This window comes from Tauraco erythrolophus, chromosome 3 (genome assembly GCF_009769465.1).
Source record: "Tauraco erythrolophus isolate bTauEry1 chromosome 3, bTauEry1.pri, whole genome shotgun sequence".
Taxonomy (NCBI): domain Eukaryota; kingdom Metazoa; phylum Chordata; class Aves; order Musophagiformes; family Musophagidae; genus Tauraco; species Tauraco erythrolophus.
In genome coordinates, this window is record NC_141467.1 from 25214603 (window position 1) to 25231746 (window position 17144).

At 35.3% G+C, this 17144-nt stretch overlaps 1 protein-coding gene across 1 annotated transcript in view; it reads right to left on the reverse strand.

Moving 5' to 3' along the window:
• The window catches only part of SEMA5A (semaphorin 5A), a 236043-nt gene that overhangs the window by 106535 nt on the left and 112364 nt on the right, over nucleotides 1-17144 (reverse strand). The window lies entirely within an intron of this gene.

The following is a 17144-nucleotide window of genomic DNA, read 5'->3' on the forward strand; positions in this document are numbered from 1 at the left end:
AGAAAACAAGCTTTCAAAGTCTGGCTATTATAAATGCACATTCATAGCAAAGGTTACTGAGCTCAGTTTACCAGATTGTACTACACTTTACTATGTGCAAAGTAGTTTAGAAAGCAATAAAGTCTATCATTGCCCTTGACTGTTTTAAAATTCTATTTGTTGAAAGCTATAGATTTTAGGTATGTATTGCATTCATTTAATCAAGCACATATGCACGAGTATCTACAGGTCTTCACGGAGTTTATGTGAATATAAAAATAAAACGAAGCTGTGTCTGTCTTCTTGCTTATCTGGATTTTGATCTCTGAAAAATCATATCTTTTAGCATTTGCTCTTTATTTCTATTCTTATTGTGATTTCTAAGCAAAGACAGTTAAGCATCACAAAGCAGCGTCAGACTGATGAGATTTCTAATTCACTCCTGCAAAGTTTTTAAATAATTTAAAAATATCAAAGAACGTTTGTTCTGAATACAAAAGACCACATTCTCACACTTATAAATATTTTAGGTAGCTGTCTGAACAAAACTGCATTATGCAATCTTCTGTGTGCCAGCAATAGTAAACGTTAAAGATCCAACACCGCAAACACGTGCAGAGATCAGCTCTGACTCACGTGAAGTCTCGAAAGACTGTAACATCTCTTGTGGGTTGGTTAACAATGGCAAGACAAATGTTTTGGGTGCTCTCTTCTGCAGCCCAATAAATACAGGTTTTGCCATCAGCAGCGCAAGGCCAGAGGCTTGGTGGAGAGCTGGCAGTGCAGAGTCTCAGCACGGATCTGGCCATTTCTTGGCAAGAGCTGGTTTTAGTCATGGCAGCAACTGCTTGGTGGCCACGTGCCTGTGGCTTCCCTGCATTGGCTTCACTCTGAGAGTGCCCGGTATAGGGGCTGGCATCCCCACAGAGTCACTGTGGGACAAACAGCCCCTCTAGGGTAACAGGGCTGGGACAGGGCAGCATGCAGCTCCCAGACTTTGCCTGGGAAGTGGTGAGAAACAGTAACTAAGCAACTTTAAGAAAATACAAAAAAAGTAGCCTCAAGCAGACTTCAAAACTGAATAAAAGGTGGAGAATCCAAGATACTAATCACTGTTCAAGTCTTCTCCCTCTTCCTGAGGAAGACTGAGTAGTCAATCTTAAAACCTGAAGAAGTACTGGAAGGGGAAGCATAACACGAGAGGAGTGTAGGCAGGTACCTTCGGCCTGCCGCCTCAGTGAAAGTAGCGGGTGATATGTGTCAGGGGCAACTGACTACATTTATGTTTCATCTAATTAGTCAAAACTAATTAGATGAACCATAAATGGTTCAGTATATAAAGTGCATTCCCCTTTGTCCGTAACAAGATTTTGAATGTAATAGATCATGCATGTTAAAGTCTTCTGACTGACCTCTCATATAACTGTTTACATTTTCCTCCTTTCTTGGTATAAACAAGCTTTTTCAGGATTTACTGCATGTAAGAGTATTTGTTAGAAAAAAACCTTCCATTAAATTACAATCTTTTTTTATACTAAAAAATTTTCTGATCTATCTCTTTTTTTCCAAACAACCTAGAGTAGAGTGCTAATAAAAAATTAATTAAACCTTTGCCAAGAGTCAGTTTTGTCTCACAATTAAGTGATAACCAGTTCAAATGAAAAATGTAAGAAGCAGTGTTTCCACTGGTGATTGCTGGATGCAAAATCTCAACTACAATTACAGCAAGTTTCAAGGTCAAAATATGGTCTGAGAAGTGCCTATAAAAAAATCAGTGGCTGTGTTAGTCACTGAGTGAAAAACAAATGATTTTTTTGAGCACAAAAGTCAGAAAAATGTACTAAGAGGAAGAAAAGAAGCAGCAGTGATATAACTTTACACACGTAAATGAATTGGTATCACTATATAGATTGGTTAGTACTGTATCTATATCCCTTGTCTAACTGGCAGCCCACAGATTCAGTAGGATTCATGATACATTGCATTTAGCTTGCTGTCTTTTTCCTGCATGAGACAAAAATCAGAAACGTATTCGGCACGTTACTCGTACAGACTAATATTTCTTCCTGCCACTGTGCTGGGTCTGGCATCTACTAAGCCACTTGCTGTCAGCTCCCCTAAGATAAAAGACAAGGAATAAACCACATTTAGAGGCCTCCTTCCCTCATGCCTACATATATGTTTAACTTAGAAGTACAGCTTTGGATAAGAGAATATGATCAAAACCAAGTATTTTCATGTCTCTTTTCTCCTCAGTATACTTGTATACCGTAGAGAGTAGAATTACAATTTTTTTATGTTCAGGTCTACGACTTGGATAATATAGTTACAGCAGCATACTACCCTACAATGAAATAAAATATTCTCACTTTGAGAACTGCAGCACTAACATCTTCCCCAAGACAGCTGTCACTGCTCTTGTTCTTCCTTCTTATCTTGGCATACAGTCTCTCTTCCTTTTGCTTTCTTTCAGCATCTCCCAGACCATTCCTTTTCCATTTGTCGTTTAAGAGGATCAGTACTCATACAGAAATGTCAAAAGTCATACATGACTGGGCTTTAAATTGAAGAAGCAGTGCCAGAGATCCCAGAAACCGTCAGGAAGAAATACTACTCTTCACAGCAGCAATGTGGATCACATGTAAGTTCAGTAAAAAGGAATAAAGTGTTATCTGAGATCTACCTCTACCTCAGCAAACTCTCCTACTTCTGACCTTCTATATCGTATCTTCTCTGCTTTAAATTCCTCCTGCCTATGACTCTGATTTTGCATGTACCACCTGGGAGCCCAAACTAGGCTGAGGATCTGTTTTTATTCTGAAACTTTGAAAAAGACATAGATTGAATTGGCGGCTATGTTCATCAGACTGTGGTACATAGCAACTATATGTAGCTATCAACCTCCTCGAACTGTACTAGCATGTAGTACTGGCTATACTAGGCTTCCTTATAGTGGAAAATCATAGCCATTGCATCAGTACTTTCAAAGGCAGGTGCTTTTCTTGAGTGTTCTCAATTCTGCTACAATGTGTGCAACATCATGCATCCAGCCTCCAGCAAAGATGATAGATTTCCTAAAGAACTTGTGAAAGTCCCATCCTCAAAAGTGTTTTCTGTTCAGTCATTTTCACACCATAGTTGTAAAGCAAAATAAAGAGAGAAGAAGGGAAAGAAATGAATCTTGAATACGGTTCTGGGGCATAGAGGTTTTCAGACCTGTCAAAATCTTTAAAGTGAATATCTACTTTATAATCAAACTAACTGCCCACTTCTGCCAAGGAATAGCTAAGAACAGTAAACACAGACTTTCCTAATGGATGTAACTTTATTGCCACGGACACAGGGAAAGTTCCAGTTCCATCGCAAATGTCAAGGCCGAGCCAAATAGCTATTGAAGAATTCGAAGGAATGGCATCTTTGCATCCTGAGTGTAAGTAAAACATGCTGGAATAGATCCAGACACCTGACAGCCTTGGTTTAAAGATGACTGAGCATATACAGGAATAGTGAAACATAATGACATTGGCCAGAATGAGTAAATGATATGCAAGTTGTTAACTTGTACTCCAATACTTTTCAAGAAACCTGCAAAACCAGCAACTCAACATTAGAAATCTAATCACTGCGAACGAAGATGAAGATGAAAGAAAAATTCTACTTGAAATGTTATTATGTGATGCATAGGAGACTGAAGAACAGAATGGAAAACCTGAGATGGAGTTTTAGAGAATAAGCTTGAAGGCAACAGAGACTGTAATGAACAAAATGATAATGGGACAAAATCAAAGGATGATCTTTAAAACTGAAAAGCAAAGTTTAAGATGTCAATGGTATAAAACATAGCCAACAATGGAGAACACTGCAAGGGTGTGGCTGAAATCATTCTAACATCTATGCTGACACCTGCAAAGGACATCAGAAAATGAACACACAAAACAAACAGCAGATGCAACAAATTAATAAACCTATAATTTCTTGAGTTTCCTAAGAGAAATAAGAACACTCAAAGAAGCTGTAGCAACTTCTTGCTATGGAGAAGAACACAAATTTATATGAACTATTATGTTTTCAAAATATTGCAGCATTCTTCAAGCAAAAACGTGTTTCACAAATCATTCAAAATGAGGCAGTATTTAAGTAAGTTCATTTCATTTTTTTATAAGAAGGAATAAAAACTTTACCCATTCCTTTTTGGGAGGGAAACACTTCCAGTCTTAACTCTTTCCATATTTAACAGTGAAACAAAACCTAATTTAATCTTCATTTTATTGTAGTTTAGCATTGTAGTACCTTGGGAGGGAAGGTTCATTTCAAAAAGCAACAGAATCAGCACCAGAACACAGAATCCAAGTCAACGTTTTCAGAGGAGAAACCTACAGTATCGTCTTTTAGTAATGTTGCAAAAAAAAAGTTATGGGTGTCTTCTAAATTGTATGAGTTGCTAGTGAAAAAAAAAACAACTTGTAAAAGTCTCAAATATATCCTCAGTGCAGTTGTATGCCTGTATTTACAACTTTACAAGTATTCCCGCACTGTCTGAGCACAAGGTGCCTCTACAGATCTGAAAATCTCCTCGGGTATACCAAGAAAAATGAATGTGGTTGATACAGAGAAAAGGGGCAGTCAACACACAAAAGACACACGAAATGAATGGAAACTAAAACTATATTTGGTACTTGTAGTGACATTTGTAATTGATATTGAATAAGGAACCACCTATGCAAGACATACACTACTATATTCTAATATGTTTGAACAGACTCATTGACACCCTTACAAATCTGTCAACATAATAATTAGGGTTTTTTTTGTCTTAAAGAAAAGTTTAAAATTAATAGATGGATACTTGGGAGAATACATTTTAAAGTCTAGTTAAAATGGATACAAATTACATCTGTTTTCAACGTGTGTAATTTGAAACAGACTTTGGAAAATTATAGCCATTAAATATTTTTATTTTGTCCATTATACACTTGTTCTTGCATACTATCTGTTGAATACAAATTATTTTTCCAGTGGAAAAATGAAAGCATTCAGACAGTATTAAGAATGTTGAAATTAAAGACAAAATCTGTTAATGTTATATTTCTTGTAAATATTATCCATATGTGTATATAAATAGTGTTTACATTCATCATATAATATTTGTATTAAACACCATAGACACCAAAAATATAGGGTAATAGGGTTGTCTTCAAGGCAGAGGTCTTTCAAAAGAGTAAATTGAAATACCATACATAAAATTGATGGGCAGAACATATAATAGTATTAAATCAAAGAAAGTGCAAGGTGATTGATAACTATCCTGTCACTGTGAAAAAAAGTGCCATCAGTATTTGTTTTCTTCCGCTACAGGAACTGAAAGAAAGCTCTACCGCAAAGCAGAATGCGCATTTGGTAAATAGCAGAAAATTATTCCAATGACAGAAAGTATTAGGTTGCATAAGGGCTTAAGGGCGCTCGATGCAGAAAAAAGACACAGGAACAGATAATGCAGCAGCCGGTTGAGCCTATGAAGGGGAAGCCCAGGATTTATGATTTAGCAATCTGTGTAACATCAGAAAAGATGCATATGGTACACAGAATATGAGGATTTAAAACCTGTTCTTTTTTGCCCTTCCTAAAAATAACTTTAAAATTAGTAAAATCATCAGTAGAATGTGGAAAATTAAAGCCTTTGCTATAATCTGTTTTCCCATATGGGGGTGGGGTACAATTTGCTTTAAAGCAAGAACATATTTAGAAGATAAGACAATATAGCCATTCTCTGTAACTTAATTTATCTTTTACCTCCAGGTTTCTGAGATATATATTTATACTTGACTTATAGGAATAGGCTTTTAATCACACTACAGCCTAAAGGACAAGTGAAAGACTGAACTCCAACCTTTCTTCTTTAAAAACTAAAAGTATATTATGGATAAATGTACTTCTGCAATGATACAGAAAACAAAAAGTATATAATTTGATTTTAAAACTCTCACCATAATTTATGGAGTTTTACTTTAAAGATTTTCATCTTTTTAAATGTATATTCATTACTTCTTTGGGAAAAAAGTGAACCTCAAAATGAATACATAATTCTGATGCTTTATCAAGAAAAAAAAATATTTTTTAGTTTTTTAATTTTTATTTCAGACCTGTTTCACATGTTCATAGTTTGTCTCTCCATTTGAAATTAAACCACTTGAAATTAAACCACTGTTTGAGGCGGTGTGTCTTGTCAGTGTGCTAGTTAATTTGTTCTTTTTTGTCCTTTGATATATTTCATGGTGCAATAAAATACATGTGATGTGATTTTTCTACAAGTTTCAGTCAAAAATGGAGGTTAAAAATCTGAACATGTTCTGTTATACAACCTTGATAGAGAATAAAAACTGTGACAAGCTTATGAAGAATTTCAACAATAAATTACTGTGATTGCCTTGCTATTACAGCCCATTATCATCATGATGATAACCAGAAAATGGTGGATATTAACAGAAATACAGATATAAAGCATATTTATTAGATCAAAAAGGCAATTATGTAACCATATAAGAAAATATTATAACAAATATTGTAGATGAAAATACAGATAGAAATTTGTTGTTCTGCCCTGCTAATATGGCAACTTATTTTAAACACTAACTATGCTAAACAAAATATTGGTTACCCTCTGTGCCATCACGTTTTCACAGGAAATAGATAAACTTTCCTTTATTCAGATTTCTCAGTTTTCCTTACTTCATTGTAGCACACTGTTGGAAATAAATATGCAGGCAATCTGGAAAACTCACAAATCATTGCTCATGGACATTTAATTAAATTTCAGTAAATTAAATTAACTGAAGCAAGAGTAATCCATGTGACAAACTTGGTACTATAAGAGTTAGTATTAATATCAGTGAAAATTTGGAACAAAAAAATACTAATTGGTTTCTGTCACCTGCAGAAAATATACACAAACTACCAAGAAGTTAGTCTGCCCTAACTGAAGTTCTTAGATTACCTAGTTGTTTTTCACAGTTGCAAGACTGCAAAACAACTAAAAATCTACATAATCTATCAACTGAGCTATATTTTTAGCTGAGTCAGTACAGCATCAACAATGTGTCTAAAGAAATTGGCCTTTTTAAGTAGAATAAGAGACGTTAGATCTAAAAAAAAAAAGCTACATTCTGGGTCTTGAGAAATCTTGCAGCTGGATCGTGTGAGACCTTAGGCCAAAATAGTGAATATGTTTGGTCTTGGACTTTTTGGCCCCATGTGAAGTAAATATAAAACCAGGTTCTATCTAGTTATAAAGCTACTCCAGTAAGAAAACCAGAGGGGGTGTTTTTTTTTATGATCTCAGATTTTAAATCAAATCATTCTTTCTCCATGCCCAAATTCAGAAGTTGTGTATTTTTGCTATTGCTAGAGAGCAACAACAATCTAAGAATCCGTGGCCATATAAGAACACAAAATTTTACAGCTGAAAAGCTTTTCGAAAAGTCCAGGAACAGACATAGTCATTCTTGGTCTGTTCGTATGTTTAGTAGAAAGAGAAGTTAACAAAAATTAACAGGGAAGCAAACATTCCCAAATTTAAGGAAAAGCAACTTCCACAACTAATCAAATTTCCTTTCAAACTATACAGAGTATGTATCAATCTTACAATTTGACATTCAGTTATCTGGTGTCTCGACAATTAGAAAGGGAAAAGAAGTGTTAAAAGGGTACAGATATAATTTTAATATATTTTAGAAAAAGCTGCCTTTACATTATATACAAACAGTTATATCACGTAGTGATAGTGTTTAGTGTACTAACAGTTTCAAAGCACAGAATAGTTAGTTAACTATCACACTTAAGAAACAGGAAAGGTTTGGCTCTTTCTCTGAGGAGGGTTTTGGAAGCAGCAGAAGAAAAATGTAGAAAAAACCTACATTAGAATATTCTTCTCTGGATAAGACCCCTAGCATTTCTGCAATCTGGTTTGGTTTTGCTTTTCAGTTCTCAGATGTAACAGCAGTTTTGAAAGATAGTTTATAGAAAGCAAGTACACACAATATTTTAGAATTACTTTCTTTATCTTTGGCTTCAATTCCCTATTCCCTCTTTCCTATTACATTTCAAGTAAATATTGATGTGCTTCCTTACAGTATTGGAAATTAATTTGAATTAAAGTTGAAATGAGACACATTGTTAATAATGCCTGTCAACAAAGGAGCTGTGAAGGTCTATTAGAGGTCCCGAGGCTTTTATGCAGGAGAGATAATTTAACTCATTTGCCAACTATTAAGAATATAAAAGGTGCAATTTTAGCCACTATCTATTTGCATACCGTCTGAAATGATTAGCAAGCTTCTTAATGCCCTAGTGGCTGTTCCAAGAGAAATTCAGCTGTACCTCTGCAACTAGAGGAGTTTCTCATGGCCGTATGTCAAAATTTAATACGTATTTATTTTGTGAAGAGACTAGTTAAGGGCTATCCTTTCTACACAGGAATTAGAACTATTGATTCAAAGATTCTTTTGAATAAAAAAGCACTGATCTAGATACTAGTTACTCCAAAATAAGGAGCTTTCTTCAAAGCCATGTGTCTGGTAGGAAGAACGAACACGCAACTTAATGACAAACACAGCCCAACAATTATTGAAGAATAAACTCACCCTGAACCACTCCCCAAAAATAAAAAAAAAAAAAAAAAAAAAAATCCATTTTCAAATACAACCGTTTTGGAATGTATCTATCAATGGAAAAGAGGACAACCACCATCTCAATCCTCTCTTTATTATTTTCCAGAGAAAGCTTTCTAAACATATTGCATTCTTTAGAACACTTCTATCCCTTGTAGGCTTAATTCCTGTGTGTTATAATGTTTCAAAAGCATCAAGGACATATCCAATTTGCAGTTGAAACAGCAAAGTCTTCTTCCAGTAACTACCATGCAAAGAGTTAAATACCTACTTTAATACAGAAAACATCCACTGCTCCTTAAAGTGGAATGGATTATAAATTAGTATAATTAATGTTTCCACTAGCAGGGTTTCCTATGAATCAAAAAGATATTATATTTTAGAAAATAGTACAATTTGTGTACTATGCCTCAGTGGCTGTTTCATGCTTCAAATTGGAATTTAAATACAGCTCCAGTCAAACTCATTCAAAAATCTTTCAAATAGAGAATTCAAGTTCTAATGGGAAACCCAGATTTATTTGAGACTAAAATGCAAAGCAACTAGCAGCTAAATCAAAGCAGCACGCCTTTTTTGAAAGACTATGTCTACAAACTTGAGAATATTAACTCCTAAACCATCCTTTTTTCTGCTTTCCCCTTGGTCTTTTCCAGAAGTTTAAGCAAAACCCCATACTAAATAGCAAAACACGTGCTGAGTTACGTGTCACAGGCTCCACATCAATTTAATCTGTTCCTTTCACAGAGAAAATCCAACTAAATCATGCCTTTTTCTCGGCTTGTTAGATTGAAGCTCATATACAGTAGTGGTAAATTTTTCCCCTCCCTAGATATAAAACAGATGTTTCTTCCCGCCTGGCAAAAGAAACAAAGTAATTTCAACAATCTCAAAATGTAGGTATTTTTCATGAATCATGCTCATTGGCACATCTTTATTTACTACTTCTATTTTCAACCTTATAAGAGATTTTCATCTTGCCAAAGATGTGACTGAGAGAAATAAGACATAAGTTCATAAAATTTTGTCTGACTTGGAGATCAATCTATCCATAATAGTTCATGCACTCAACTTAGTCAGAAGCAATAGCTATCTTTAGAATATTTATAAGTAAAAGCTATAGCAGCTACAGTTCCTTAACCGGCTATAGTCGATAATAACCCACTTATTAACATTTAAATCTGTGGTATATTACTTTTATTTACATGATAGAAAGCATTAGCTATTTTATGACTTTATGAAACGGTATATTTTAACAATCATTTATTTGCAATCTCATTTAATTATCTTTAAATGATAACAGTTTTAACAAAGAAATGGCTCTTATGAATCAATTTGGAGACTTGTGAGATCTGGGTTCAATTGCCGGCTTTCTCTCTCTTAAGACTTCATGTGTGGAACTGGTATTCAGAACAGTAAAAACATCTAAAGTGAAAAAAATTCAAACTTGAAAGTTCGTTTTTTGTAAAACTCTTTTAAGTAACTATAACAATATCTTAATATAGATACTTTAACAGGTATCTTTCCTTACTGAAGATTTAAAACCTCTTTTGATATGCTGTTTCCTTGCATACTGACTTGATTTGCTGATAAATTCAAAACCAGCAACAGGCAGTTACCTTATTCTCCCTTTTTGTACAGTAGACAGCTGAACTAAGGACAGAAAAGTCTTAGCTGCAGCCAAGAAAAATAATGAATGTGATTTTTCTGATTTGATTTTATGCTCTACAAACAATAGGTGCCTTCCATGTCCTTAGGGAATTTCAGAGAAATTACTGCTTAATTAAAAAGGCATTGGAAAAATATTTTCATAGTCCTTGCAGCAGGGAGTAAGGCATCATCTCTCCAGCTGAATTCTCTACCTACTTGGCTTGCGAGCTGCTGTGCTCCTGCATCTGCAGACCAGATGAACTGTGCACTCTGCATGAAGATTAAAACACTGCCAGTGAGAGCTCCTCCCCATCCACAGCAGCCCCTTCTCTCCTGGATCAAGCATTCAGAAAGGAAGTGGAAGAGATGCCTTTGAACTCTGGAGTCCAAGAGGCATTAAACCTCAGCTCTACATACCTACTGCTACTATCCAGATCACTGTATCAACAGACTGACCTTTTTCTCTTGTGTTGCTGTGTTCATTGAAGAGCATAATCCCATGGAAGTGCATCAGATTTGCTCAAGGCACAGCTGCTTGATCGTGTCCCTATACCGAGCATCACCATTCGTATCCCCTCCAGAATGTTGTATTAAAAGTGAGAATTCAAACACACAACAATACTTTAGATGCTAACATTGGTTTAAGAAATGCTGTTCAAGAAGAGAGGGTATGGTTAAAACTACAGCATAAAATCTTTAGATGAGGCTTTAATGAGCTGGGGAACATGAAGCTGCTTCTCAGGACTTGGTAAACGTGACTGACAAGAATTTCAAGTTCAGCTCTAATACCTCAGACTCTCTTTTCCTTCTTTGTGGAGATATTGAGAAATCTCAGGTAGGAAATACAGACCAAGGCATGATTCATAACAATATCAACAATATCAATCACAAAGTCCTTGGTCTTACCAAGCAATAATCTCATTTTGAATTTGTATTTAATTTACCCAAGTTCTGTCCATAAAGTTACTCAGTAATAAAAAATATTTACAAGGATCATGACAAATGAAATCAGTATCTTCAAAGAAGGCCAGTACAACATTTTTTTGTCTTGTATCAGACTCAAGTAGCTTGGCATGTAAAAAGACATATTCTTTCAGCTCAGCTTCAACAATGTCGGATTCAAAATAAAACAGAATATTAAGACAAACAAATTGTACATATTTATTGCCTTTGATCACAGTTACTGTATTTGAATCAAACAGATCCTGCAAATATGCACATCAGCCTGTAAGCATGTGCTTTGAGACTACCTTTACTAAGAATCCCAGCAGGTGTCTTCAGAAGTCTCAAATATTTTTTTCCATGGGATATGAATTCTCCTTTTAAATCAACACATTTTCATAAGAAACAATTGTGTAAGGATTGCTTAGGGCTGTACTTAGGGTTGTACTTAAAGTGAGCTGTCTAGTTTGTTCCAGATATAAATTAGGACAAATTAGGTTGCAGTTCAGATACAGGTAGTTGAGAAGAGTGTAACTGGAAATGCTCTTTTATTCCCAAACATGAAAAAAAAATACTCCCTGAGGACAGTAAGATGATAACTAAACAAATCCAATATCAAAAACTGCATGTGAATAACTACTATTCTAGAGAATGCCCATGTGGCAATATATTGTAATTACAGCCACTTTTGTTGGCAACATCCAGCTTTTACTGTACTAAAAATCACACATACACACACAAAACTGGAAACCTTGAGGCAAAGAAGAAACAAGAATTCTTATCGTTCTGAATGGGAAATATTACACTTGTTAAGAGATGTATAATTTCTGTATCCTGGATTCTGAAAAGAGATAGAAATAAAACTATAAGGTTGCTACTGGGTGAGACAATTTACAACGAAACAAACAAATGAAAAAGTTTCCCCAAAATTTCTTTTCAGGAGGAGAAAACAATTCTGGAGACGCCTTCTCAGATGAAGTCTAGTCCTTTGGGACTTGCCCAGCCTTACCTTGGAAGGGATTGAACTTCTCAGATAGTGGAGATGAGCGCCTCTAAAGAAATGCATGACCTCTGACTGAAGTTGTAAAGTAGATAATAAACATAGATATTCATTGCAAAATGAAATAGTTCTTATAATTTAAGGCTTGATATCTGACACAGAGCAGCAGTGAAGAATGTCACACTACACAAAGGATAAAACTGCTATTGAATACAGGCCCTGGATCTCTGCTAGTCTCCCAAACTTGAGATGTATTAGCTCTGATTGGATCTGACCGGACAGGGAGTGCTTATTGCTCCTCTTATTTTTTATTGCCTTCATTTGTACCACCGCAATAACAAATACCTTGTACTAGTTAACACATGCTATGGATATGAACGTGTTTTCCCACTAAATAAATTTTCCGGTGCCTAGATCAAAGAAGCACTTACATGCACAAGTGGAGAAAACTACTTCACAGATAACTCACAATAAATCTTGCTTGATTTCTTAACTGAGTCATACGTGCCTATTTTCATTGGAAGTGTCAGAAAGACAACTGACTACTGTATGGATCCAGAAGAATCCCAGACTTGGCTGACTGGAATGTTTCAGGGACTATCCTCCACTCAAACTCATTTGCAGTTTGCATAATACACGCCCCTGTACCTCAGTTCCTAGATGAGCCAAATCCCGTATATATATCCAACACAAATCCAGTAAAATGTCAATGAACTTTTCAGCAGCAACTTCAGCATAAAGCACAGCTTTTGCTCAGAAATACAGAAGGAAAGAACTGTGCTGATTTCTTTCTAATCTAAAGTAAATTAGGAAGTAAATGGACAAGAGACAGAAGCAAATTTGAGATTAGAGACACGAACCTAAAAACTTCTCACAAGATGTTCATTTCACTGCTCTAGGACGTTAAAGCAGTAATAGCAATAGTATATAATACATATAAACATATTACATTTTATTCTTCATATAATAGTCTAGGAGTTGGGACATCTAGTAATAACTAGGAAATCTCAGACAGCTTGTTAGTTAAAATCAGCTCTTATCTCCTAGGCAAGAGATCTAACAACTTTGTTGGTTGTGGTCATATGCCTATTCCTCCTGAAGGTGTGCAATTGTAGAACCAAACTCCTCAAGATTCATGAGATAAGAAAGAAAAATAAAAATAAATAATAACGAAAAGAATGAATCTGTAGACAAGTGAGTGTCTGCTCCAAATGTTGTGACTCTTACCCAGTGACTTGATACAGTAAAATGCATATGGAATCTAAACAATCTTTTTGTGATTGTGCCTGCAGGTTACAGGACTCTTCACACAAAGGCCACAATATTTGGGATAAGACATCTTCACATTTTGATGACTATTAGAAGTCACAGAACAAAGCAAATAGGGCATATCTTTATTGAGAAATGCTTTAGCTTACGAAGATTTGCCATGTCCTATGACCAGAGCTGGATAAATACAAGGGAAAAAAAAAATCTACAGATACTATTGGGGAAAATCTCCACTGATTACTAGTGACACTGTTTGTATTCGCTCAGTTGTAAACATTTGGATTTATTGAGGTTTACTGGGAAAAAGACTGCAGAATGAAGAAGCTCATAAACATTAACAAAAACAGGAGTTCAGTAGAATATCCCATTTAATGATTGCTTTACTGACAGCTCACACTGACTATTGTATGTAGAATATAAACATGCGTGTTACTGAACACGTGGTTGGGTTTTTTTTTTTTCTTTTTCAAGGTCAAAGATGACTTTCGTGTAGGGTTTGGACTTTTTTTCTCCCCATGGTTTAACAATTCCACTTTCTTCTTTGGTTGGCAGCGGTTCCTTGAGTCACTCTTATGCATGTCCACCTTAAATGAAAGGCTTTTTAAAAGTAAAAGGCCTGAAAAAACATTCTAAAGATGTTTACAATTATCAGCAACATGTCAAGTTACGTAATCTTTTCTGAAAAGTTCTGATACAGCCAAGTCCCTTCAAAGGGAAGGCTTCCTCCCCACATCTCTGAATGTTAACTGTACTCACACAAGAGTACACAGTTGATTCAAAGACCAAACTTTGCCCCAAGATCAGGCTAACTCCAATAGCTGTTCTCAAAATTATAGACCAGCACTGCACGCTACCAGGGGCAAAACAAGAGATTTGAGTATAGGTTTAGATGCTAATAGATAACTTAGCTTTGAAGACAGTAGGACAACACTGAGTACCATGCAAGATACCTCTTTCACTTCCAGTTTCACATTCTGTGCATTAGAATTATCTCGTAACAAATGAATGTAGGGGTTATCAAGTCTGGTTTCCACGCCAGGAAGAAGAGGTGATAGTCCCAAAAAGGCTAGAAAGGAAGAAGGAAAGGCAATTTGGCCATTCTAAGTTTATAAAGTAGTTGAAAAGGATTTGAAAGCTCCATGTCACTGTGATAAAGAGGAGCTGGTCTCTTTTTAATGGAAGCTTGAGAATTTGTCTCCAGCTTTTCACAATTTTTCCCTCCATGGCTCGCACATTAGTCTCGCTGCCATGCAAGCAGAGCCAGCTGTTCTTCAGTCAGTAGCTGCTTCTTGCAGCAATTCTGACTTTCAGTGGCAGCACAGAAGCGCACACACCGTATGTTCTTTGGACATTTATTTATAGTCTTTATTTGATAGAGCTGGGCAATTATAAAGACATAATGATAATTTGTGAACAGAGAAAAAGGGCTTCTCCTACTCAAATTTGTCCCATGAGAGAACAGAATACAAATGCCAGCTACTTCCAGCAGGCAATTCGTGAACATGGTATCTGAAATACGAACAAACTGTACAAGCAAATATCAGCAACAAACTAATCAAAATCATGACCTATTTATGGGTTGATTATAATGACAAAAAATGACTACAAATAAGTGGTGGGTAATTTGTGAATCAAATAAAGGGCTACGATTCTCACACATACATTGCTGTCAATGAATAATTTAACCAGCTCTAGTTAGAGCCATCTATTTATTAAGAAACCTCTTTAGCACTCTCCAACTGGAGCTGGCAGAACGATTTATCTCTACACATAGTGATAAAGCCAAGGGAAATCAGTACTACTGGACATTTTAAATGCTGAGTTTGATTTCTAGAGCCCTATAGTACCATTTATAACTATGTAGCCTAGACTTTAGACATGACCATTCTCATTTGTGGTAACATTTTAAAGCCACTTTGCCAAGTACAGATGACAGAATACACAAGGCAGTGGCAAATCAACATTTCTGTGTTTAAATTACATAGTAAACCAGCTACGGTTTACACTATCTTTCTTTGTCTTTAAAGACATTCTACATGGAAAATGACATAAATATTCTAGCAGGAATATATAGCAAGCATTCTTAGTAACATTAGCATAAATCCCGGAGCAAACATTAGACTCTTGAAGACAAAACCATGCTATCTTTTAAATCTTTTTTCAAGCTTTGCAGCAAAATGTTTCCAGGAAAGATTGATAATATAAACAAAGAATTTGTTCACTTAGGGTTTTCCTTTATCAGAGGTAGTGGTCATTGCAAAAGGAGTAGAGAATAAGATTATTAACTTTATGGTTTATTACTTGACTTTTTAAAAGAAATTTTCAAGATCATCATATTGCTGTTAGGACTGGTGTCTTCCAACTTCCACCAGTTTCAGACAGCAGAGTAATTGATGACTGTCCTTCCTTCAATCCTCTCAAAATGACATTGTATAAGGACAGAAAAGTAAGAAGCATTTTTAAAACTGTTGCAGGGGTGCTTTACAACTGTGTAAAAGCATACTATACCATTGTCAAGGAAAGGCATAAGAAACAAAACAATCATATTTTCTGTTACAACAGAAGAGAAATAGTTTTAGAAGGTGATGCCTGCTGTCACAGTGTATATGCCCCATTATCCACCTGCACTGATTTCCCTGTTTCTCTGGTTTTGAACTAGAAAGTATCAATATATCCAAACAGACTACCTACCATTTTCACACTTGACTTGTGACTCAAATTACAACTATTTTGATTACTACTATTACTGCATTTATATTGTAGTTTCTAGAGTAAGAAGGTGCTTCTCAAACTGAGAGGAAAAGTCCGTAGCTCCTTTCTACAAAAATTATCTGCAGATTACTTCCAATAACCTCAACACACTTAAGATAACACAGTCAGAAACAGCACTAAATTGGAAAAAATGCAGTCATTTAAGCTTTGTTGCTCTCTTCACCATGTATTAAATGTGCATAAGTGTATATTTTTGCTTATAATTTTAAGGTCAGTAAGTTCACACTTACTACATATATTATGACATCATGCACATAAAACTGTGAAAGCTGCAATCTTTGATCAGAATCTGTAGTCTGAAAGGAAAATTGCAATATTTCATCCAAGACGTTTTAGCAAAAACACACACACAGCTTTTTTTCCTTTGAGACCTTGGGTTGTTCCGTAGTAAAAAGTTTGGTGTACTGATTACAAAAATAAAAGGAAAAAGAAAGAATTGTAACAAAAAATCATAGAGGAATGAAATCATGCACTATTTTGCATCAATTTCCTCCCATCTAGTAAGACAAACAGGAGAACTACAAAGTGTTTTGATAGCATTTCCAAACTGAGTTTCATGAATACTTCCAAATCTCTTCATGAGGTTGAGACTAGTTTCTGGATAACTTACAGCATCAAGGCTTCATAAGAAAAACATTACATTTGTGGAAATTTACTACCTTCTAAAGGCAAATGTATAAAAAAATCCATCTACATTTTCAAAAAATATCTTTTGAAATTCCTTCATGAAACCTCTCCACTTCATAATAATTGTTGTATGTGTTTCATCAGAATTATTTTAGCTTTATTATCTGAATTGCTACCTGTAATTTTGAGGTCTTAAGAGGGAGGAAAAACTCTTTCTAGAACTTCTTGGAAAGCGAAGATCAAAA